Source organism: Bos taurus, chromosome 21 (genome assembly GCF_002263795.3).
Source record: "Bos taurus isolate L1 Dominette 01449 registration number 42190680 breed Hereford chromosome 21, ARS-UCD2.0, whole genome shotgun sequence".
NCBI classification, from domain to species: Eukaryota; Metazoa; Chordata; class Mammalia; order Artiodactyla; family Bovidae; genus Bos; species Bos taurus.
Window position 1 is genome coordinate 33,892,577 of NC_037348.1, and position 21,675 is coordinate 33,914,251.

Consider the following 21,675-nt stretch of genomic DNA (forward strand, 5'->3'; position numbering starts at 1 on the left):
AGCGCGGCCCGGATCCTCCACCCGCGGCACCGCGCCTGCGCGAGGGAGCCGGCCCGGCGCGCGGCGGGGCGTGGGCCGACGGAGCAGCGCCCCCTGCCGGGCGCCGGGGACACTGCGGGGGGTGTGTCCGCGCGCACGCCCTGCCCCCGCCTGCCCGCCCGCGTTGAGGCTCCCGAAGGTCCCTCAGGGAGGTCCGGCCAGCCAGCCTTAGAGCAACCTCCAAGCCTTCCCCAGTGTAGGAGCGACGGAGGCCAGGCCTCGGCCCCTCTGCTCGGATCTGTTTGTGCACAGGGGCCCTCACCCGCAGGAGCATTCATCCGTTCACAAGCATTTCCTGGCGCTGCCAATGTGACAGGCCCTGTTCTGGAGTCTACCCGCAGGGCCGCTTGGTGGCTGTCAAGGAGTTCCCAGGGCCGACAGGCCAACAGACAAGCGCTAGGAAATAATTGATAAAAGTGAAGGAGTGGTGTACAAGGCTCACAGGAAGCAGAAAAGAGGGGAGGGCTAACGGGGAGACTTGATAGAGCTGGGACTTTAGGCAGAAGGAATAAGCATGGGCAAAGGTCGGGAGAGGTGAAAGCACTTGACATCTCTGTGCTGCGCTGTGCTGTCTTGTCGACTCTTCGCGACCTGTGGAGTGTAGCCCACCAGACTCCTCTGTCCATGGGGATTCTCCAGGCAAGAATGCTGGAGAGGGGTTGCCGTGCCCTCCTCCAGGGCATCTTCCCAACCCAGGGATGGAACCCAGGTCTCCTGCATTGCAGGCAGATTCTTTACTGTCTGAGCCACCAGGGAAGCCCCCTGACGGCTCTGGGAACTGTAAATGGCTTAGCATGGCTGCAAGTTTGCAGGGTAGGTCCTGTAAAGTCGTGGGAGATGGGGTCCCCTCAAGCCACTAAAGTCGTGGGAGATGGGGTCCCCTCAAGCCACAGAGCACAGAGATCCAAAAGGCCTTATGGGACTTTCTTGGACTTTGTTTTCAGCCTGGAGGCAATGAGGAAGTTGTCAGTGACTATGTGACCTTGGGAAAGTTACTTAACCTCTCTGTGCTCTAGTTTACCAAATGGGGAAAGTAATAGCACCAACTTCTTAAGGTTCCATGGGGAGGAAATGAGTTAATATGCCTAAAGTGCTTAGTGTGCAGTGGCAGGCACTTACTCAGCCCTTAGCTAGGTTTCATTTCTTCCTATATATTATTGTTAATGAAGGACAGGGTGTGATGGGCTCTGAGCTCAGGAGCAGACAGTGAGTGTGTGTGTGGGGGGGGAGTGTAGAGTTGGGGGTGAGGGGGGGCGGTCAGGATGGAGGAGAGACCAGAGACTCCAGTGTAGGTGGGAGGCAGGGCACTTCCTAGGGACTGGCTCCTGAAGGTAGGTTGAGGGTTGGATGGGCGCAGGAGAAGGTCATTCTGTGATGGGGAAAGGAGGTGTACAGGAGGTGAAATTCAAGAGAAGTGAGGGATTCGGGAGTGAGAGGGACAGTCAAGGGCCTTGTGGGAGAGCCAGCTGAGAAGACACTGCAGAGCTGAGTTGGGTGTGCCTCCCCGGACAAACCACAGGATGGCCCTCTGACCCAATGCACCCCTGGGCCAGTTTCCAGTAAGAAGCCAGCCCTGCAAGGAGGGAAGTAAGTGTAGTCACACCACTGCCCTTTGAGATGTCCAGTAAGTCTTAGAGACAGCTGTGGTGTAATAGAAAAAAAGCATGGATTTGGGGTTCTCACAGTAAAGTTAAATCTCAGCTGAACCACTTCCTAGTTGTGTGACCTTGGTCTAGTTACTTAATGTCTCTGAGCTCAGTTTCCTCCTCCATAAGATCAAGTTCAAAATGCACCTCTCTTGCAAGAGATGGTGCAAAAAAAAAAAAAAAAAGAGAGAGAGATGGTGCAGATTCAGCAAGATAAAGGCCTTGGGGTGGGGGGTGGGGAGGGCACTCAATTTGGTTGGTTTCCCTTTCTTTCCTCTGAGGTCAAGATGGAATGATAAAGTGGGACCGGATGGGGCCACCCCTCAGCCTAAAGGAAAGCACTTCGACAGCTCTGCAAAAGCTTTGGGAAGGGTCAACCTGACTGACATCTCCCCTCCCCCAATTGAATCAGCTGGCAAAATGGGAAAGGGCTGTGAGGATCCCTCATTCCAGTTTCGTCACCAGTCTCTCTTCCTTTCCGCCAAACATGTTTGACTTCTTCCCGTGGATTTGCTGTGGCCTGAGTGTGAACTTTGGAGTCAAATAAACTTGTATTTGCATCCTGGCTCCACCTCTTCAGAGCAGAAATGAAATAGATTTGTTAACTTCCCTGAATCCTGGCCCAGGAGGCAAATCCATACACGAGCACAGGCCCCACAGAGCTATCCTATGGCGGAAGAGCCAGTTCACTTTCAAGTTCAACAGCATTCGTTCATTCATTCCCTCACTCAAATAGTTACTGAGCACCTACTAAGTGCTTGGCACCCTTCTGGATGTAGGAGTTGAAGGGGTGAGGAGACCACCTTGGTTCTTGCCTGGTGGGATCAATAAATAAGCAGGATAATTTGACACTGGCTTAAGGGCAATGAATGTTTGATGGAGGAGACAGCGTGGTTTGGGGATGATGGAGAGACACAGAGGGCCCAACGGCTTAAGGGACAGCCAGAAGGTCAAGGTGACAAGACCAGTGAGGAGGGTTGTATGAGAGGAAGGGGCCCGATTTGGTAGGGTGTTGTAGGGAAGAGGTTTTATTACATGAGTTTGGATTTTATTATATGAGCAATGTGGACCCAATGATAGATTTTAAAGTAGGGGAGTAACACGACTGAGCAAAAGTCAAGAGACCAGTGCAGAGGCTTTGTACAGTGGGGCCATTGATGATGGGCCTGGGCCCCAGCGGACAAGGGACAGCCACGTGGCAGTTTTGGTGATGGCGCTGTTTGGGGAGAGCAGAGGCCCCAGGGGAAAATGGACCTGATCATCAAGTACAGCTGAAACACGGGGAAATGCTGGTGCTCTGCTGAGGTAGGGAGGGCCAGGGAGAGGGGCAGACTGGGGGTGGCGCTCAGGAGCTGTATTTTGGACAAGCTGAGGTTAGGACATCCATGAGATGGGGAGATGTCAAGTTGGCGTTTGGAGCCATGTTTTAAAGACAAAGCCACTGAGGCTCAACCCTGAAGAACTTTCCCAGAGTCTGACCCCCAGTACTGGGGTTCCAGTCTGAGGACCTCCAAAGCCTTGGGCACCAGACAGCCTCCCCTTTCAGCAGACTCTAGGGAAGGAACTGATGAGAGAAGAATCTGCGGGTTTTAGGATGGGGGGAAATTTAGGAGGAGCCCCCTCCCTGCCAGGTAGGCTCAAGTGCCAGCTTTGCCAGGCTGGGCTACTTGTCCCTACCTTGGGAAAATGGAGAAAAGAAGGCAGGCTGGAGACCCCTGGATGTGGGGAACAGGGCTCAGGATTTCTGGCTGCGTTCGATGACACAAGACCACCACACTAGCTCAATGCAAAGTTGGGTTAGTCACCAGAAGTCCCAAGCTTAAGCAAATTTATGGGTAGAACGAGCTCTGCTCCCAGGATCCAGGATCCGCTGGGAGAGGAAGGGCCTCTCCTCCCTCCACCCTGCTTCCTCCCCTCCCCCAGCCTCTCTACTTTGAGCTGACAGTTTAGAGAAGCTGGTGTGAAATAGTTTGAAACTCAGAGGTCTGGGCGGTCCCCCAGGGCAGAAAACAGGAAGCCAAGATTAAAGGCAGATTTCCAGCAAAGTCCCCTTCGACTTCCTGCAGAGCAGGTGCTCAGGCTGAGCTCACTGACAGCAGCTTCCCTTGCTGGCAGCACCTCTGGGTGGCTCTGCAGAGGCTGGCCCTCCTGCTTTAGGAGCCCATCTTCAGTCTTATCATCACCATCCCCACTGGGAGCTAGGAATTCCCGCCAGGCCCTTGGGGGAGTGAGCATCCTCTGAAAGAGGCTGTGGACGAGTGGTCACTGGTGAGGACGCCTGCTGGTGGCACCAACAGGAACCGGCACCTAAGGACATGGGGGAGGCAGGGAGACCAGGTGGAGAGGACATGGGCTTTGGTATCACTCAGGCCTGGTGTGAATGCCACTTCCTTGTTGTAGGGTGGATCAAGAGGTAGATGCAATGGAAAAAGGGCCTCCCTGGAAGGTGGCTGGGGAGACTGAATCAGCACTAGGGGCTGAGAGGCCTAGGGAAGGGCAGGACCAGGAGAAAGCAAGTGACCACAGTGGCTATCTCAACATCAGGGACCACTTGGTAGGGTGGCCCGGCTGATAGCCATAGCTGCTAAAGGCTCAGGGGACCAGGGGCCAGGATGGGCCTCCCCTGAGACCTCTTTCCCTTCCTGACCCACGGCGGCTTTTGTGGGCTCTATCAAGCAAGAAGCTATACCTACCTCATGCAGAGGCAAAGCCTTGACCTTCCAGATAAGCCCTATGCTCTCCTCAAGGGGCCTGAGTCCCCACCCTCACAAAGCTGTCCTTGAGCGAAAGCATTACCCACCTGAACCTAGAGTCATCACATATTGCAAATCTCCCTCTTTCGGCTTGTTTATCCAGAATAGGTGGCACTGGCCCAGGAGATCCAGTTTCCAGGGACAGACTGGCTCCTGACTTTGGACAAGTTCTCCCCTTGTCCTCGGTTCCCCCTCTTATCTGTACTAAAGGGTTGCACCTGATGATCTCCTGTAGCTCTGATTCCTTGTGAACAGGTGGAGGCCCTGGGCATGAGCGGGGTGGGCAGCTGCCAATGGCCTCCAACTTCCGTCCCCCTGGGACCAGGGAACTACCATTTCTGAGCATCCACAATGTTGCTGTTGTTCAGTTGCTAAGTAGTGTCTGACTCCTTACAATCCCATGGACTGCAGCCCACCAGGCTTCCCTGTCCTTCACTGTCTCCTGGAATTTGCTCAGATTCATGTCCATTGGGTTGGTGATGCCATCCAACCATCTCATCCTCTGTTGCCTCCTTTTCTTCCTGCCTTCAATCTTTCCCAGCATCAGGGTCTTTTCCAATGAGTTGACTCTTCACATCAGGAGGCCCAAGTATTGGAACTTCCACTTCAGCATCAGTCCTTCTAATGACTATTCAGGGTTGATTTCCTTTAGGATTGACTGGTTTGATCTCCTTGCTGTCCAAGGGACTCTCAATAGTCTTCTCCAGCACCACAGTTTGAAAGCATCAACTCTTTGGCACTCAGCCTTCTTTATGGTCAAACTCTCACATCCATACATGACTACTGGAAAAACCATAGATTTGACTATATGGACCATTGTCTGCAAAGTGATGTCTTTGCTTTTTAATACATTGTCTAGGTTTGTCAAAGCTTTTCTTCCAAGGAGCAAGCATCTTTTAATTTCATGACTGCTGTCACATGTGTGATACTTTGTTATTATTATTGATGATGATGCTAACATTTACTGGACACTTACTATGCACAAGCATTTAAAATGTCAGATTAATGTCTCTTCTCTACTGTAATAGTTTGCTTTAGGGGAATTTTTAAGGAAGCTTCTTTATTTCTACTATGATAGTAGCAGAAATCTTGGTAGTGATGATTTGGTGGCTTTTTGGCTTTAGTGGTATTAGCGGTGGTGGTGACCCAACCAAAGGCCACTGGAAGCTGGAGGACCTCTCTCTTGTGGCCTGAGGCAGCCTGTATATAGGGCCTCCCCAACCACAACACAGGAGTTAATTGGCTGGTCTCCTGACCTCGAAGGTCATGGGTCTGGGCTCCCCAGTTCATAGTCCCTCTGGAGTAGGCAGATGCAGAGCTAAGTTCATGGCATGAATTGGTCAAGGAACCTGGGATTTCTGCAAATTGTCTGGTGTCCTCCCCATGGCACATGTTTCTTTTCTCTGGGGTCCCTGGCTTTGGAATGTTCTGTCCATAGATGCTAAACAGGGTGATGAGAGTTATTGCTGCTAGGAGGGATGTGCAGGTGTATGCAGGTACATAGCAGAGAAGCCCTCCTCACCTGAGCTCTCAGGTGAGCTCTGCAGGAAGAGAGGTGCTTGGAAGGCAGGCCGAGGGAATAATAGAAGCAGAGGCTCTGCAGCTGGAAGGGGCTGAGCTTTGGGAGAAGCAGAAAGAGGCCAGGATGGGCTGAGGGGCAGGGTGTGGGGGGCTGCGTCAGGAGGAGAGGCCAGTGACCAGAGTCTGCAGGGCCTCCTGTGTCCGCCTTGGGGCAGAGGGACCCTGCTCTTTGAGGGTTTCCTCATAGCCTCAGCTGTGTGTTTGCATTTTTAAAAGGTCACTTCTGCTCGTGGATGGAGAACTGACTGACTTATTGTCCTCCAGGAAGCGGCACTAGCCTTCTCCAAATCCCAAGCCTGGACTGCTCCCCTCTGCAGGGCCCCTCAGTGGGCCCTCTTCTCAGCTTTGTAGCCTTGACTGCTCGCTTTGTGTGGGTTTTCTGGTCTGCCGCTGGAGGCTGCAACATGGTGCTCAGATGTTGGCTGCATGAATGAGTGACACGAATTTTTTTGGGGGGGACAGCCACACCCCATGTCATGTGGGACCTTAGTTCTCCCACCAGGATGGAACCCATGCTCCCTGCAGTGGAAGGCAGAGTCTTAACCACTGGACTGCTGAGGAAGCCCATGACATGAATTTTAATAAGTAGCAATAATGTAAGGGTTACAATAAGCCAGACACTGTCCAAAGCATTTTACATATCTTGAAAGTGTGAAATTGTTAGTCATTCAGCTGTGTCCGACTCTTTGCAATCCCATGGACTGTTGTAGCCTGCCAGGCGCTCTCTGTCCATGGAATTCTCCAGCCTAGGATATTGGAGTCGGTTGCCACTTCCTATATTTCAGGGAGTCTTCCTGACCTAGGGATCCAACCTGGGTCTCCTGCATTGCAGGTGGGTTCTTTACCATCTGAGCCACCAGGGAAGCCCCTTTTAAAGATTATCCTGGATTACCCAAGTGGGAGCAATGCAAGAACACTGGAGTGAGTTGCCATTTCCTACTCTAGGGGATCTTTCCAACGCAGGGATTGAACCAGCATCTCTTATGTCTTCTGCATCGGCAGGTGGGTTCTTCATCACTAGCGCCAGCTGGGAAGCCTCTTTACATGTCTTAAGTGTCAATTAATCCTTGTGATGTATTCGAGAAGTAGCTACCATTACTCTCTCCATTTTGCAGAAAAGGAAACTGAAGGGAATTCCATGAGTGAACTTAGTCACCAGACCCTGGGTAGGGGACAGAGAATTCGGGATGCCATTGTGCCTTTCTAACCCAATTGACTTAAACAGCTTCTCCGTTAGAGTCCTGGTCTCACTCCCGCCCAGCGGTGTGACCTAAAGGAAAGGTCACAGAAACTTTCTGAGCCTCACTTCCCTCATCGCTAAGATGAGAGGCTCACCTCCCTTGTGATGCTAAATAGGGATGAAGGAGAGTTCATCACTTAGCGCAGTGCTGTGGCCCCAGGCACTCTTGCACTCACTGGTGGTGAGATGAATATTTTTCTCTGATTCAGGAAACAAGCTGTGTAGTCCCGGCTGTCTCCTGCTGCCCTCTGAGTGTTCAATCCAGCTTCCCGAGGCTTTTGTCTATTCCCGAGCCTACAGTTTCAAAATGGCTCATGAACCGTAACCCTCCTGCATCCATTCATCAAATACTGGGGATGTATGTACTTACTACTTCTCAGGTACCAGGGCTTCCCAGGTGGCACTAGTGGTAAAAACCCGCCTGCCAATGCGGGAGATATAAGAGATGAGGGTTTGATCTCTGGATCGGAGAGATCCCCTGAAGAAGGAAATGGCAAACCAGTCCAGTATTCTTGCCTGGAAAATCTCATGGACAGAGGATGGTCCATAGGGTGGCAAAGAGTCCATAGGGTGGCAAAGAGTCCATAGGGTGGCAAAGAGTCAGAACGAGAGTCTCTTGGTAACCGGAGTCCTAAGAAAGCCTCTTAAAGTTTGGTGTTTCCCCTTCAAGGCTCCCTTTGAAGCCCTTCACCTGACAAGTGTCGTCTTTGAGCTGGACCAACCTCCACCCAGAGGTTCCCAGGCTCAGCCTCATGGATTGGAAGCCCAGTTGGTGTTGTTTTGGCTTCCTCCTGGGAACTGTTTGGGGAAAGCTGAAAAGGGGTTTTGGGTCTTCACAGTATAAAAGTTGGAAACTTGGCCTAGATTGAGGGTGGGCAAGGAGTTGGAGCAGGAGGCTGGCCTGGCTGGGGCTGCAAACAGCTGGGTGCTGGTGAGCCTCAGGTCAAGCTTTTGCAAATCACATGCAAATCTTGCCAGGTGCTGTACCTGTAAATAAACCACTGTGTGTGTGTCTGAGATCTGGGAGCTGACTAAAGGGTGTGGTGAAACTGGGCAGCGAGGAGATCCTCCTCGAGCTGAGGAGGTTTTAGAAGCTGAGACCGAGATGGGGCCCCAGGGGACCTGGAGGGACATGTCCCTATCCTTTGGCTTTTCTGCAGAGTGGGTGGCTAGGTGGGGAGTCCCTGTCCTGCCTCTCCATGGGGCACACAGAGCTTGTAGCAGTAAATGCATGTTGAATGAGTAAATGGGCAACTGAATTCTCCGTGGGGTCTCTGGCTACCATTCCTGCTGGAGGTCTCAGGGTTCCAGTCCCAAGAAGAAGGCTCTTGCTTGCCTCCCTGTTGTCCTTCCCCTAAGCCCATCTTCTTAGACCCCAGCTCTTAACCACTGGGTCTCCAGGGGTACTCTTCTGACATAGAGGTAGCCCCCTGGAGCTCCAGGTCACATCTCTTTCCAGCTGAAGCCAGTTCAGCTGGTAGAGATAGTCCTCTTGTCTTCAGAGACTCCTCTCCCCCTGTCTGAGGCCATGGAACTCCAATCTCAGCTACAGGCAGGGTGGCTGGCCCTGCCCGCCTCCCCCAGTCCTCCACCCATGTGGCCAGTCAGCGGTGAGTGTGGCAATCTCAGAGGAAAGGCAGCCTGTCTGAGTCTTGAGTGCCTGATGGAGGTTGGAGCGATAGGACCAAAACTTGAGAGGAGCTGGCTACATCCTTCATGGTGCAGAAAGAATGTGAGGCTTCAGGTCAGCTAGGGCGAGGGTGTGGCAGAAAGGGGAGCAGTACCACAAATACCAGGGACCCTTGGAGGTTATTTTCAGTTGCAGCTGGGAGCCAAGAGGCTGGGGACAGCATCCTGTTCAAACCGCACTGGAGGCCTGATGCTGGCTGTCTCCTTGTGGTTATCTTCTTTGAGATTCTGTTATTTTGGTGAACACGTTTATTTTTTGCTTGTTAGCCGGAGGACGGTTTTTGTTGTTTGTGACTCAGAACCTTGCCCCGTGCCCCCTGACCCCGCCCTCATCGTGGCGGCTGGAGGATGAGGTAAGGTCCTGCGTGGGAAGTGCCAGATTCATAGCAGCGATCAGACAAAGGCCATTGTCCTCCCCACGCATTCCCCGCCATGACTACTTGCCTTCTGCCCTCTTGTAGAATTTGGTCTCTAATGATGCTGGCCTGTGGTCTTATCCGGTCTGAGGGGGAATAGCGCCTCCTGGTGGCCAGAGTGCAGATCCCAAGGGGAAGGGAAAGGGGACAGGGCTTCAGGCAGAGCAAAGTCTCAAGGTTCTGGCCGACAGCCCCAGGGCAGCCCGTAGAGCAGGAGTCTGCTATGGAAAAGCTGGCTGCTCGAAGCCTGGGCTGGACACTGTCCCGGGTTCAACTGGCGCCATAGCCACAGCTGACCCCTACCAACTGAGAGTGTCACAGGGCGGGCTCTGAGTAGGGCAGGCCAGAGTAGATGAGGACAGATGACCCATAGCGACTAGAAATGGAGGAGAAAAAGCCATGTCTGGAAAGCATGGACGGGTTGGTTATCTCTTCACAGAGGGGCAGAATCCAGCTGTTCCAGAAACCTCCTCCGGTGGTTGTTGTCTGGCTTTTTCACATGGGGTGCTGGTGGGGGACAGCTAGTTCTGGCTGCCGGAATTCTCCAGGGCCACCCCCATCTGGAGTGTTCTGTGATTCTGAGGCCATGACCACGCTGGCCCCAGGGGCCTGGACTGGCTTGAGCATTGCTGATGCCCCTGGGATTCTCCCAAATACCAGGAGGAAGGGATGCCTTGTTGAACATGTACTGTATTCTGGGTGTTTGTACACTGGATTTCATTTGATCCTTATCCTTAAGGAAAATAGTGTCTAGATCTTATCCGAATGGCAAGGGAGGCCTGCAGAATGTGATTTGCAGAACCACCCCAAAGCCTGGGCTTTCTATCCTGCCCCATGAGGGAGCTCTCTGACAGCAGTTCCAGAGTCCCCAGGCGTCTGTTTAGCAGTGAAGGGGTAGAGAGCTGTGGGCGGGGGGATGGTTGCATCCTGCCTGCCAGTCCACCCTCGAGGTACGGAGGAGCTGGTAGTGCAGAGCAGGATGGTCTGGGTGGGATGGCCTTGGGCTCCAAGATGGGGGCACTGTTGGAGGTAGGGCTGGAAGGGAGGAGCATGAGGGGGCAGGCTGGGATCGAACTTTTGGCTTCGGCATACAGTATACCATAGATATTCAACAAAGCATGCCTTCCTTCCTGACCTTGCGTTGCTCCTGTTATTTGGGAGAATTTCAGGGGCATCAGCAATGACCAGGTCAGTCCAGGCAGCTGGGGCCAACATGGTCATGGCCTTGGAATCACAGAACACTCTAGGTGGGGGGCTCTGGAGAATTCTGGCAGCCAGAAGTGGCTGTCACCCAGAAGCACCAGATCTGACTGTCCCCCACCTGCACCAGATTTGGCTGTCCCTTACCAGCACCCCACGTGAAAAAGCCAGACAGCAGCCACTGGCCCAAACCTTCTCAGCAGGCCTGGCTTGGGTCCAGGTGTCATGCGTTGGAAGCTGGGTCTTCTGCAGGAGCCACCAGCAAGGCCGAGGTCAAGTCTGGACTCTGCAAATCACTAGCCGTGTTGTCCTGGGTAGGTAACCTCTGGCTCTGCTCCCCACCGCCATCTGCCCGGTGAACACACGTGCTCTGACCTCACAGTGTCATAAGCACTAAGCAGGGCAGAGCCTCAGGAGGGACCTGGCAGAGAGCGAGTGCTCAGGGGGCTTCGGCTGATTCTCAAGCAGAATTAGGGGAGCAGTTAGCCTCCAGATTCAGATGTCTCCAAGGTTCCGGGCCTAAATTCCTTAGACCACCAGACCCCTGAGAAGAGGTAGGGGGTGTGCAGGTCCTTGTAGCACTGGGCATGCCCATCTCTGTGCACCTGAGGTCCTTGTTTGCTCACCTGTGGCTCCAGGGGGGTGGGCAGTGTGAGTCCTGGGAGGTCAGGGGTGGGTCTACACCATCAGTGTTCCTGGGGCTCCAGATCAGAAAAGATGAGTCAGCCTTGGAGAAGTGAGTTCCCTGTCTCTGGAAGTAAGAGAACAGAGGTGCACTCCCATCAGGAAGCTGGACAAGGAATTTCTACTTTAGGTGTCTCTGAAGACCGGGCCAGGGAGTGATGGGGAAGTGGTGGGGAGGAGAATCCTCTGGCCATTCTCGGTGGATCCTCCACAAGTTCTGGGAAGGAAGGACTTGAGGGTTGTCTTGAAGCTGTGTTTGTGAAATAAACTCACTTTTCCCTACTTGGTTAGTTAGTGTTAATTGCTCAGTTGTGTCTGGCTGTTTGTGACTCTGTGGACTGTAGCCTTCCAGGATCCTCTGTCCATGGGATTCTCCAGGCAAGAATCCTGGAGTGGGTAGCCATACCCTTCTCCAGGGGATCTTCCCAACCCAGGGATTGGGTCTGGGTCTCCTGCATTGCAGGCAGATTCTTTCCCCGTCTGAACTACCAGAGAGATTCTATTTGTTTGGCATGGGGTTTCCCAGGACTGCAGGTGAGGGTCAGTGACTTCGGGAAGCATGTGCTTCTCAGAGTGGCCACGAGGGGTCAGGCCAGAATGCATTATTGCTGCTCCAGCTCCAAGCAGGAACATGGGGCCAGAACCCGATCTAACATCTGGGGGGCAGGAAGAGGGATGCAGAACTGGACAGCTGTGAGATGGGTGGAGAACTTTCTTCCCAATGGATCACAAGCCTGACTTTGTTTGGTGGGGATGGGGAGATGGGGAAGCGTAAGAAGCTTTCCTTTGAACAGTAAGTCCAGCTACTGGGGAGAAAAGTGCAGAATTTGATGAAAACAGTTGTAGCAAGTGTCTAGGAAGCCTTCCAGCTTGGCATTAGAGACGCATTTCTCCCGTGAGGCAAAGACAATGTAAGCATACGGGTGCTGGGAGGAGCACAGGAGGAGGGGAACCCAGGGGGGCAGTGCTGACCTCAGATGGTTCAGGCACCGGATTGAGCTGTGGGCTGTAGCCTGTCCTGGGTCCCTCACATCATCCCCTGGGAGGGCAGATCATGGTACAGGCTTTCCAGTATCTCGGGCTTACACACCTCTCCTTGCAGGGAAACAGGCCTTTTTTTGAGGGGGGGGGTGCGGTATGGAGGCTAAAAGGGGACGCTGGTGTGGGAGGGAGCAGGCCTGTGTGTGATGAGTGTGCGAATTTCAGAGCTCCTGGCCTCTTCCCAGGTCAGCTGCTCCCCTGGGCTCTGCAGGGGCTTAGCACGGGCTTAGCACAGGCACAGCTGTGGGGAAGCACAGGGACTTCCACCTGCCCTCAGGGTGGGGCCTGGGGCCTGTGGCCCTCTCTGGGCGAGGAGGGGGGAGAGGGTCACACTTGTGACACATCATTGGTACATCCCTGGGGGTGCAGGGCAGACACGGCCAGGACTCCCTTGGGCTGCAGGTCCAGGAGAGGGACTGGAGAGCTCAGACACATCCCAGGATGACAAAGAGGAGATCCTGCCCATTCCCACCTCCTGCCTGCTGGACTATTTTGGAACCTGGCAGGAGCGAGACACTATCTTGCAGTCCTGAGGGAGGTGGCTCCTGTGGGGGGTGATTGCACCTGGGAAGGTGATGGCTAGGTTTCTAGCCTTGCACACATCAGCTTGCTAGGTGCTCATCTAGACCTCAGTTTTCCCTTCTGTGCCATAAGGCTCACTTATTCATTTATTCATTGCACATTTATCTACTGTTGAACTAACAGCACGGGCTTTGCCATCCCACACCCCTGGGTTTCAGTCTTTGTCACTTACTTGCTGGACAATTTATGTGATGATCCGTGCCTCAGTTTCTTTATCTGTGTGTGCCTGCTCAGTCGCTTCAGTGGTGTCTCTGTGTGATCCCATGGACTGTCCGTGGGATTCTTCAGGCAAGAAGACTGGAGTGGGTTGCCATTCCCTTCTCCAGGGGATCTTCCCAACCCAAGAATCAAACTCCAGTCTCCTGCACTGCAGGCAGATTCTTTACTGCTGAGCCACCAGGGAAGCCCTTCCTTATCTGTAAAAGGGTTAAATAATATAGTGTGCCCCATAAGATTGTTGATTAAATTATTACACAGTGAGGAAAATAGGAACTGGATGTTGTCTTTCAGTAGCTCTCAGTACAAACACACCACGAATACTCACACGTGAGCTTACAAATACACAATGACACACGTGCATGTGTGCCCTGAAGTTTGTGCACAAAAGAGACAGCTTTCTATTTATTTTAATAAAATATTTACTTGGCTGTGTTGAGTCTTAGCTGCAGCATGTGGGGTCTTTGTCTCATCAGGAGGATCTTTCATCGTGGCACCGAGCGCTTGGTTATGGAGGCCCAGGCTCAGCTGCCTGGTGGCGTATGGGGTCTTAGTTCCTCAACCAGGGATCAAACCCGTGTCCCCTGCATTGGAAGGTGATTCTTAACCACTGGATCACCCAGGTAAGTACCAAGAAGGAGCGTTTTACAAGAGGCACATTTCAAATTTCAGGTAGAGGCAGGTGTCCGGCTTCAGGCCTGAGGTCCACGGTCGGCTAGCCGCTCAGCTGTCTGGGATGTGCCTGGTGCTCACGCCTTGTGTGAGTACATGCTTGCACGTGTGTGAAGTCTCTGATTTTCCCCTCCCTCATCCCTGAGATGGTGGAAAGACATAGGGGAGTGGCCAACTTCTTTCCCTCTTTCCCTCCGCTCTTGGTCTCTGTGATCCTGCGAAAAAGTCCCTAAGTGAACTGAGAATAGCAGAGTCCATGGACTCAAAAGATCAAGGTGCCCATCCCGTCTCGCCAGCCTTCCTGGGGAAACCGTCTTCCCTCTCTGAGCGTCTGTCTCTCCATCTCTTAAAATGGGATTATTTCACTTGTGAGGCTGTGCCTTCCCTGAGACGGGTGGTGATTTGCCCACGGGCACATGGTAAGCCCCTCCCTGCCTCAGGACCTTAGCACATACTGGGCCCTCTGCCCAGAACTCTCTTTTTTTTCTCTCTTCCCTTCTTATTTAATTCTGTCTTCTGGGGGAAACCTGCCTTGGTCGACCCACCTAAAGTCATCATCCTTATTTGTCTCTTTATAGTATGTTTGCTTCTTCTTCATAACGCTCATTGCAACTTGTAATTGGTTATTTACTTGCATCTCCTTTTTTTAGTGTCTGTTTCTTCACTAGACCATAAGCTTTATAAGAACAGAAATAACCATGCTGATCTTGTTCACAGCCATGTCTCCCCTACCCAGCACAGCCCCGAGTGCATATTCAATCAATATGATATAAATTACTTTTTTGGAATAGGAAATCTATACACATGATACAAAATTCTAAAGTTACAAAAGGATAAAATCTCTCTCAAACACATGGCCGATGGATATCTGTTACTTTGTTTAGAGAAGAGGCTTGCTTTTTCTTGAACATCCTTGATGTTCAAGGATCTTCTCCCCATGTCTTAGTATACTGCTTTAAAACAAATGGTAACAAAAGTAGATATTTTGTTCTGGAGAATCTTCCATGCCATGCATATTATTTTTGTATGGATCTATCATAATTTATTTGGGCTTCCCAGGTGGCACTGGTGGTAAAGAACCTGCCTGTCAATGCAGGAGTCATAAGAGATGCGGGTTTGGTCCCTGGGTCAGGAAGATCCCCTGGAGGAGGGCAACCCACTCCGTATTCTTGCCTGGAGAATCCCATGGTCAGAGGAGCCTGGTGGGCTACAGTCCATAAGGTCGCAAAGAGTCGGACACGACTGACATGACTTAACACACACACACATCGTAATTTATTTAGTCATTTCCAGATTATTAGAATTACTGGAATCCTGCAACAAAGATATTGAACATATTATTGTCATTTGTGTGAACTTAACTGAAGGATGAATTTCTAGAAGTGGAATTGCTGAGCCAAAGAATATATATTCTTTCAAAATTTTAATGAAACTAATAAATTCTTTTTTACCGGTTTACTTTTTAACTTAAATTCACTTTCACCAAAATGAATATGAGTGCCTGTTTTCAACACCATGTATTAATATTTTACCTTTGCCAATCTTATTGGTAAAAAATTATATATAATTTATATTTCTTTTCTGATAAGTGAGGCCAAGCATCTCTCTCTTTCTCTTTTTTATTGAGGTATAGAACTGGACATGGAACAACAGACTGGTTCCAAATAGGAAAAGGAGTATGTCAAGTCTGTATATGGTCACCCTGCTTACTGAACTTCTATGCAGAGTACATCATGAGAAACGCTGGGCTGGAGGAAGCACAAGCTGGAATCAAGATTTCCAGGAGAAATATCAATAACCTCAGATATGCAGATGACACCACCCTTATGGCAGAAAGTGAAGAGGAACTCAAAAGCCTCTTGATGAAAGTGAAGGAGGAGAGTGAAAAAGTTGGCTTAAAGCTCAACATTCAGAAAATGAAGATCATGGCATCTGGTCCCATCACTTCATGGGAAATAGATAGGGAAACAGTGGAAATAGCATCAGACTTTATTTTTCGGGGCTCCAAGATTGCTGCAGATGGTAACTGCAGCCATGAAATTAAAAGACGCTTACTCCTTGGAAGGAAAGTTATGACCAACCTAGATATCATATTCAAAAGCAGAGACATTACTTTGCCAATTAAGGTCTGTCTAGTCAAGGCTATGGTTTTTCCAGTGGTCATGTATGGATGTGAGAGTTGGACTGTGAAGAAAGCTGAGCGCCGAAGAATTGATGCTTTTGAACTGTGGTGTTGGAGAAGACTCTTGAGAGTCCCTTAGACTGTAAGGAGATCCAACCAGTCCATCCTAAAGGAGATCAGTCCTGAGTGTTCATTGAAAGAGCTGATGTTGAAGCTGAAACTCCAATATTTTGGCCACCTCATGCGAAGAGCTGACTCATTTGAAAAGACCGTGATGCTGGGAAAGATTGAGGGCAGGAGGAGAAGGGGATGACAGAGGATGAGATGGTTGGATGGCATCACTGACTTGATGGATGTGAGTTTGAGTGAACTCCGGGAGTTGGTGATGGACAGGGAGGCCTGGCGTGCTGCAGTCCATGGGGTCGCAGAGTTGGACACGACTGAGCGACTGAACTGAACTGAAGTACACTACTTTATAAGCATCTCTTTATAGTTTAAAATTTATTTGTACTTTCCTCTTCTGTTAATCATGTTTTTGTCCATTTTTTATTGGATTTTTGGTTGGTTGGACCTCTTTGCATACTAAGGATGCTATTCTCTTTTCTGTATGTCATACAGCATTCCAGCAGGAAACAGATGGAATTCTCAAGTTAGGTTAATTTGTGTGCTGTGCTCAGTTGCTTCAGTCATGTCCAGCTCTTTGCAACCCGAGGAACCATAGCTCACTAGGCTCCTCTGTCCATGGGATTCTCCAGGTAAGAATACTGGAGTGGGTTTCCATGCTCCTCTCCAGGGGATTTTCCTGATCCAGAGATCCAACCAATGTCTTCTGCATTGCCAGGCAGGTTCTTTATCACTAGCGCTAGGTTAACTTCGGGAAGGGTTAATAAGGGATTGTTTACAAGGGTATAGGCAGGGAATGGGGCTTCCTTGGTGGCTAAGGTGGTAAAAAAATCTGCCTGTAATGCAGGAGATGTGGGTTTGATACCTGGGTTGGGAAGATCTCTTGCAGGAGGGCATGGCAACCCACTCCAATATTCTTGCTTGAAGAACTCCATGGACAGAGGAGCCTGGCGGGCTACAGTCCACAGGGTCACACAGAGTGGGACATGTCTGAGCACCTTTTTCTCACTCCCTCAGGCAGGGAATGGTGGGAGTTCTTCAGGTAGTTCAGTTTAGTTCAGTCACTCAGTCGTGTCCAACTCTTTTCAACCCCATGAATCGCAGCACGCCAGGCCTCCCTGTCCATCACCAACTCCCGGAGTTCACTCAGACTCATGTCCATCGAGTCTGTAATGCCATCCAGCCATCTCATCCTCTGTCATCCCCTTCTCCTCCTGCCCCCAATCCCTCCCAGCATCAGGGTCTTTTCCAATGAGTCAACTCTTCGCATGAGGTGGCCAAAGTATTGGAGTTTCAGCTTTAGCATCAGTCCTTCCAATGAACACCCAGGACTGATCTCCTTTAGAATGGACTGGTTGGATCTCCTTACAGTCCAAGGGACTCTCAAGAGTCTTCTCCAACACCACAGTTCAAAAGTATCAATTCTTTGGCTCTCAGCTTTCTTCACAGTCCAACTCTCACATCCATATATGACATTTTTCCCACTGGAAAAACCATAGCCTTGACTAGACAGACCTTTGTTGGCAAAGTAATGTCTCTGCTTTTTAGTATGCTATCTAGGTTGGTCATAACTTTCCTTCCAAGGAATAAGCGTCTTTTAATTTCATGGCTGCAATCACCATCTGCAGCAATCTTGGAGCCCCGAAAAATAAAGTCTGACACTGTTTCCACTGTTTTCCCATCTATTTCCCATGAAGTGATGGGACCGGATGCCATGATCTTCGTTTTGTGAATGTTGAGCTTTAAGCCAACTTTTTCACTCTCCTCTTTCACTTTCATCAAGAGGCTTTTTAGTTCCTCTTCACTTTCTGCCATAAGGGTGATGTCATCTGCATATGTCAACCTGCATATCTGAGGTTATTGATATTTCTCCTGGCAATCTTGATTCCAGCTTGTGCTTCCTCCAGCCCAGCGTTTCTCATGATGTACTCTGCATAGAAGTTCAATAAGCAGGGTGACACCTGAAGGATACCACTAGAGGGACCTGTTGCTGGAGTCCCAGGGAAAGAGTTGTTGGAGAGGGGTGACTTAGAGTACAGGTTCTCCATCTCCCATTGGAGATTCCATTCCAGGAACCCAATTAGAAACCAGAGGGCAAGGGAGCCTGTGGCCCAGGCCACTGCAGGTCAGCTTCACAAGACAGAGAGCAGGGTCGAGGTGGATAAAGAGGGGGTCTGGAGAGGCAAAATGGAAGAGATCCAGCACACGTTTGTTGTATGTCTTTTGAATTTGTTCATGATTCTTTAAAACATAGAAATGATTTACTTTTTATGTAGTAGGATCAATCTTTCCTTGTAAAGCTTTCGAACTTATGTCAAATTTAGAAATGCTTTTCTCACTCCCAGTTTATTTAAAAAAAAATCAATTCCATGTTTCCTTCTGGCCTTTTATGGTTTTTATTATCAGCATTTAGTTTTGATCCACTTGAATTTATTTTGGTGTTAGAAGGGAGGGAGGTATCCAATTATGCAATAATGAATCTTTTCCCCATTGATTTGAAATCAGTGGGGAAATTTAGTAAAAACTTGTTTTTAGTAAAAGCTTGTATGAATGAATGACTGAACTGGTAGCATTTCTGGGCACAAAAACTCACTGCTGTATCATGTGTTACTCAGCACTAGACTCTATTGTTATCCCTGGGCCCCACCGGGATTCAAGTCACACCCTGAGGATTCTCTGAACCTCCAAAGTGGGCATGGTGTGGGTCCACAATAAGATGGAGTTCCTGGGGGGGTGGCCCAGCCAGGAGTACCAGTAGGCTGGTGGGGAGTGGGGTGAGGGTGGACATGCAATTCAGAGCTAGCCCTGTGGGGTGTATAAGGCTGCACGTGTGGGGGCACCCTCTCTCTCGTGGTGCGCGCACACGGGCCAGCACGATCCTAGCGTGCCAGGTGCATACGCGTGCCTGAGTTTGCCAGGTGTGCGTTCAGCTGCAACAGCACGCCAGCCGGGTATGTGCGTGCTTGCAGCCAGGCGTGTGTTTGCAGGTGTGCCCCCAGGGCCACGGGAGTTGCTTGCTCTCGTGCTTGAGAGTCCTTCCTGCCGTGGGAATTGAGGAATCTCTCAGGCCCCAGGTTAGCACATCCTCAGAGGTGGGGGTGGATGTGGGGAGGCGGCCAGTGGGGTAATCAGGCAGGTTTGCAAAGTGTCTTTCTGCTCCTCCCCCTTGCTGGCAGTGGTCACACCTGAGAGCATGGAAATCTGGACTGGGTGATGCTGCCTGCCTGGACAGGTGGAGCCAAGACCTTGCCCAGGGCTTTGGTGGGTCGTGGTGTCCAAAAGGAGTTGTGGAACAAGATACAAATCAGACGCAGCTGTGCGCTGGGCTATAGCACCCACCCCATAGCCAGGCCAGGAGGGCCCAGCTCTGCGGACAGTCCCACCCAGTCCACTGACTCCCCTGGCTGCCACGTGGGGACACGGAGGCCTGGACAGGGTGTGTCTTGTCCAGAGCCTCTGGTCAGCAGCCCGTCAGGTGTGAACCCTCTGAGATATCCTGCCAGGTGTGGTCAGGTACAGTGGAAGAGCCCCCCACCCCCATATCAGAGGGCTCCTAGTCTGAGGGTGGAGGCACTGGGCATACTGGAGTGAAGGTGATCGTGCGTGAAGGAGAAGTCGGGGGTGTGAGTGAAGATGCTGCTACATCAATGGAACCCCGAGGACCAGAAGGGCTTTTCCAGGGAGAACATCCGTGGCTCCCCCAGCAGTGTGCCCTGTGCTCTCTGTGGGGTTTTCTGGGGCCCTGACCTCATCTCTGTCTGCAATATAAGAGTTTTGGCTGAGCCCTGAGCTGGAGCCTTCTCTTTCTTCCATCTTTCCTGGCTCAGCCCCTGGGCCCTGACCATCCCTCGGCTGGCTTCTTGTGTTCAGTCACTCAATCAGTTGTCAACACTTACCAATCGGGACTGCTCTAGCCAGGCCACACTGCGGCCACAGAGATGAATGAGAACAGGGCCGTAGACTCCTGCAGGAGGACCCAGCCCAGCCCCTGGGGAGGGGGGCAGGAATGCCTCTGAAAGGGGGTAGGGGTGGCCAGTCCAGGTGCAGGAACAGAATGTACTGAGAGTGAGAGGCCTGGAGTACACAGGTGCCCCCCCTCCTTGAGCAGCATGGGGGGTCTCCAGCCCTCCCTAGGGCAGACATCAAGGCGGAGGAGGCCAGTCCCACTGGGAGGTGAGTTTCCTTCCCGCAGCTCCTTCTCACGCAATGGGCCGGAAGGGGTTGGGGGCCCATTGTTCCCTGGCACGCCAGCACCCCTATCCCTCCCCAGCTGCTGGGTGGGGGGAGCAGTGGAAGGAAGTAGGCTGAACCCAGGCCCTGGCAAGACCTCTGAGAGGGTGCGGGGTCCCAGGAATGCTGGCTCGCTCATATGGGGCCTGGGATACACACAGCTGCTCAAGCCACATCCAGATCCTGAGTTCAGTCCTGCCTGAGACTTTCCCAGTATTCCTGGTGTGTGTGTGCATGTATGTGTGGAGCACTGACTTAATACCTGACGTATTACACACTCCATCTCCTCCCCAGCCCTGTGGGGTAGGATTATTATCTCCAGTTGCAAGTTGAGAAAATATAGACCTGGGAAGGTTATGCAACTGGCCCAGGGTGTGTGGGGGAGCTGAGATTTAGATTTCTTTCTGTGAGCCAGCCTCCTGCCTTATCCCCTCGCCCTTTCCCAGGCCTTGCTGGAGATCAGACTCTTATTAATTACCTGTCCAGGAGGAGTGGGAGGGTGCAGAGGCGAAGGGTTGACCTGGGGAAGCATATTGAGTATCACCATGTTTCTAATACTAGAAACGTCGCTGGCACACAGGACCTAAAGGGAGAGTACAGGTGGCCTCAAGGGAGACCAGAGGCTGCCTCCCCCCTTAGTGAGGGTTAGGTGCATTGGGCAGGTGCGCTGCGTGCTAAGTTGATTCAGTCATGTCCAACTCTGTGCAACCCTATGGACTGTAACCCCCCAGGCTCCTCTGTCCATGGGATTTTCCAGGCAAGAATACTGGAGTAGGTTGCCATGCCCTCCTCCAGGGGATCTTCCTGACCCAGGGATTGAACCCACATTTCTTATGTCTCCCGCGATGGCAGGTGGGTTCTTTACTTCTAGCACCACGTTAGGCAGGCTCCCCAGTCAAAAATATCCCCTCCCCTGCACAGCCTAAGAGTTGCTGCTACAGCTACAGATCCTTGAATTATGTCCCCAATTTCAGGGGCATCTTGTGAATCAGGTGTTACGTTATGGGTCGAGGGGTAACCAGAGTGCAGGGTCTTGGGGAGCACATTTTGAAAGAGGGTATCATTAAGGGATGGAGAACTCAGCTCAGGGTGGAGGAATGACCTCTGGTGGCAGCCCCCTCTCATAGAGAGGAGCCAATGCCAGGGTTAAGGTGGAGGGCTGACTCAGGGATTGACTCTTTGAACTACATAAAGTTTGCAGTACGAAAATCCAGCCTCTGGTTTCCCCCACCCAGATGGTGCACTCGCCACCCTTCTTTCAGACATCTGCTCCCTCCTCAGATTTCTCTGTCAGTTGGAACATCTTTTCTTGGGCAGCAAGTTGCCTTTGGACTAAGACTAATCTGGGCAGATCTGGGGTGGGAGGGTTTCCTAGTGACTGGGTTCATTTGCATAGGGACCAAGGGGATCCTGGGCAGAGGTCACCCTGAGGAGAAGGAGG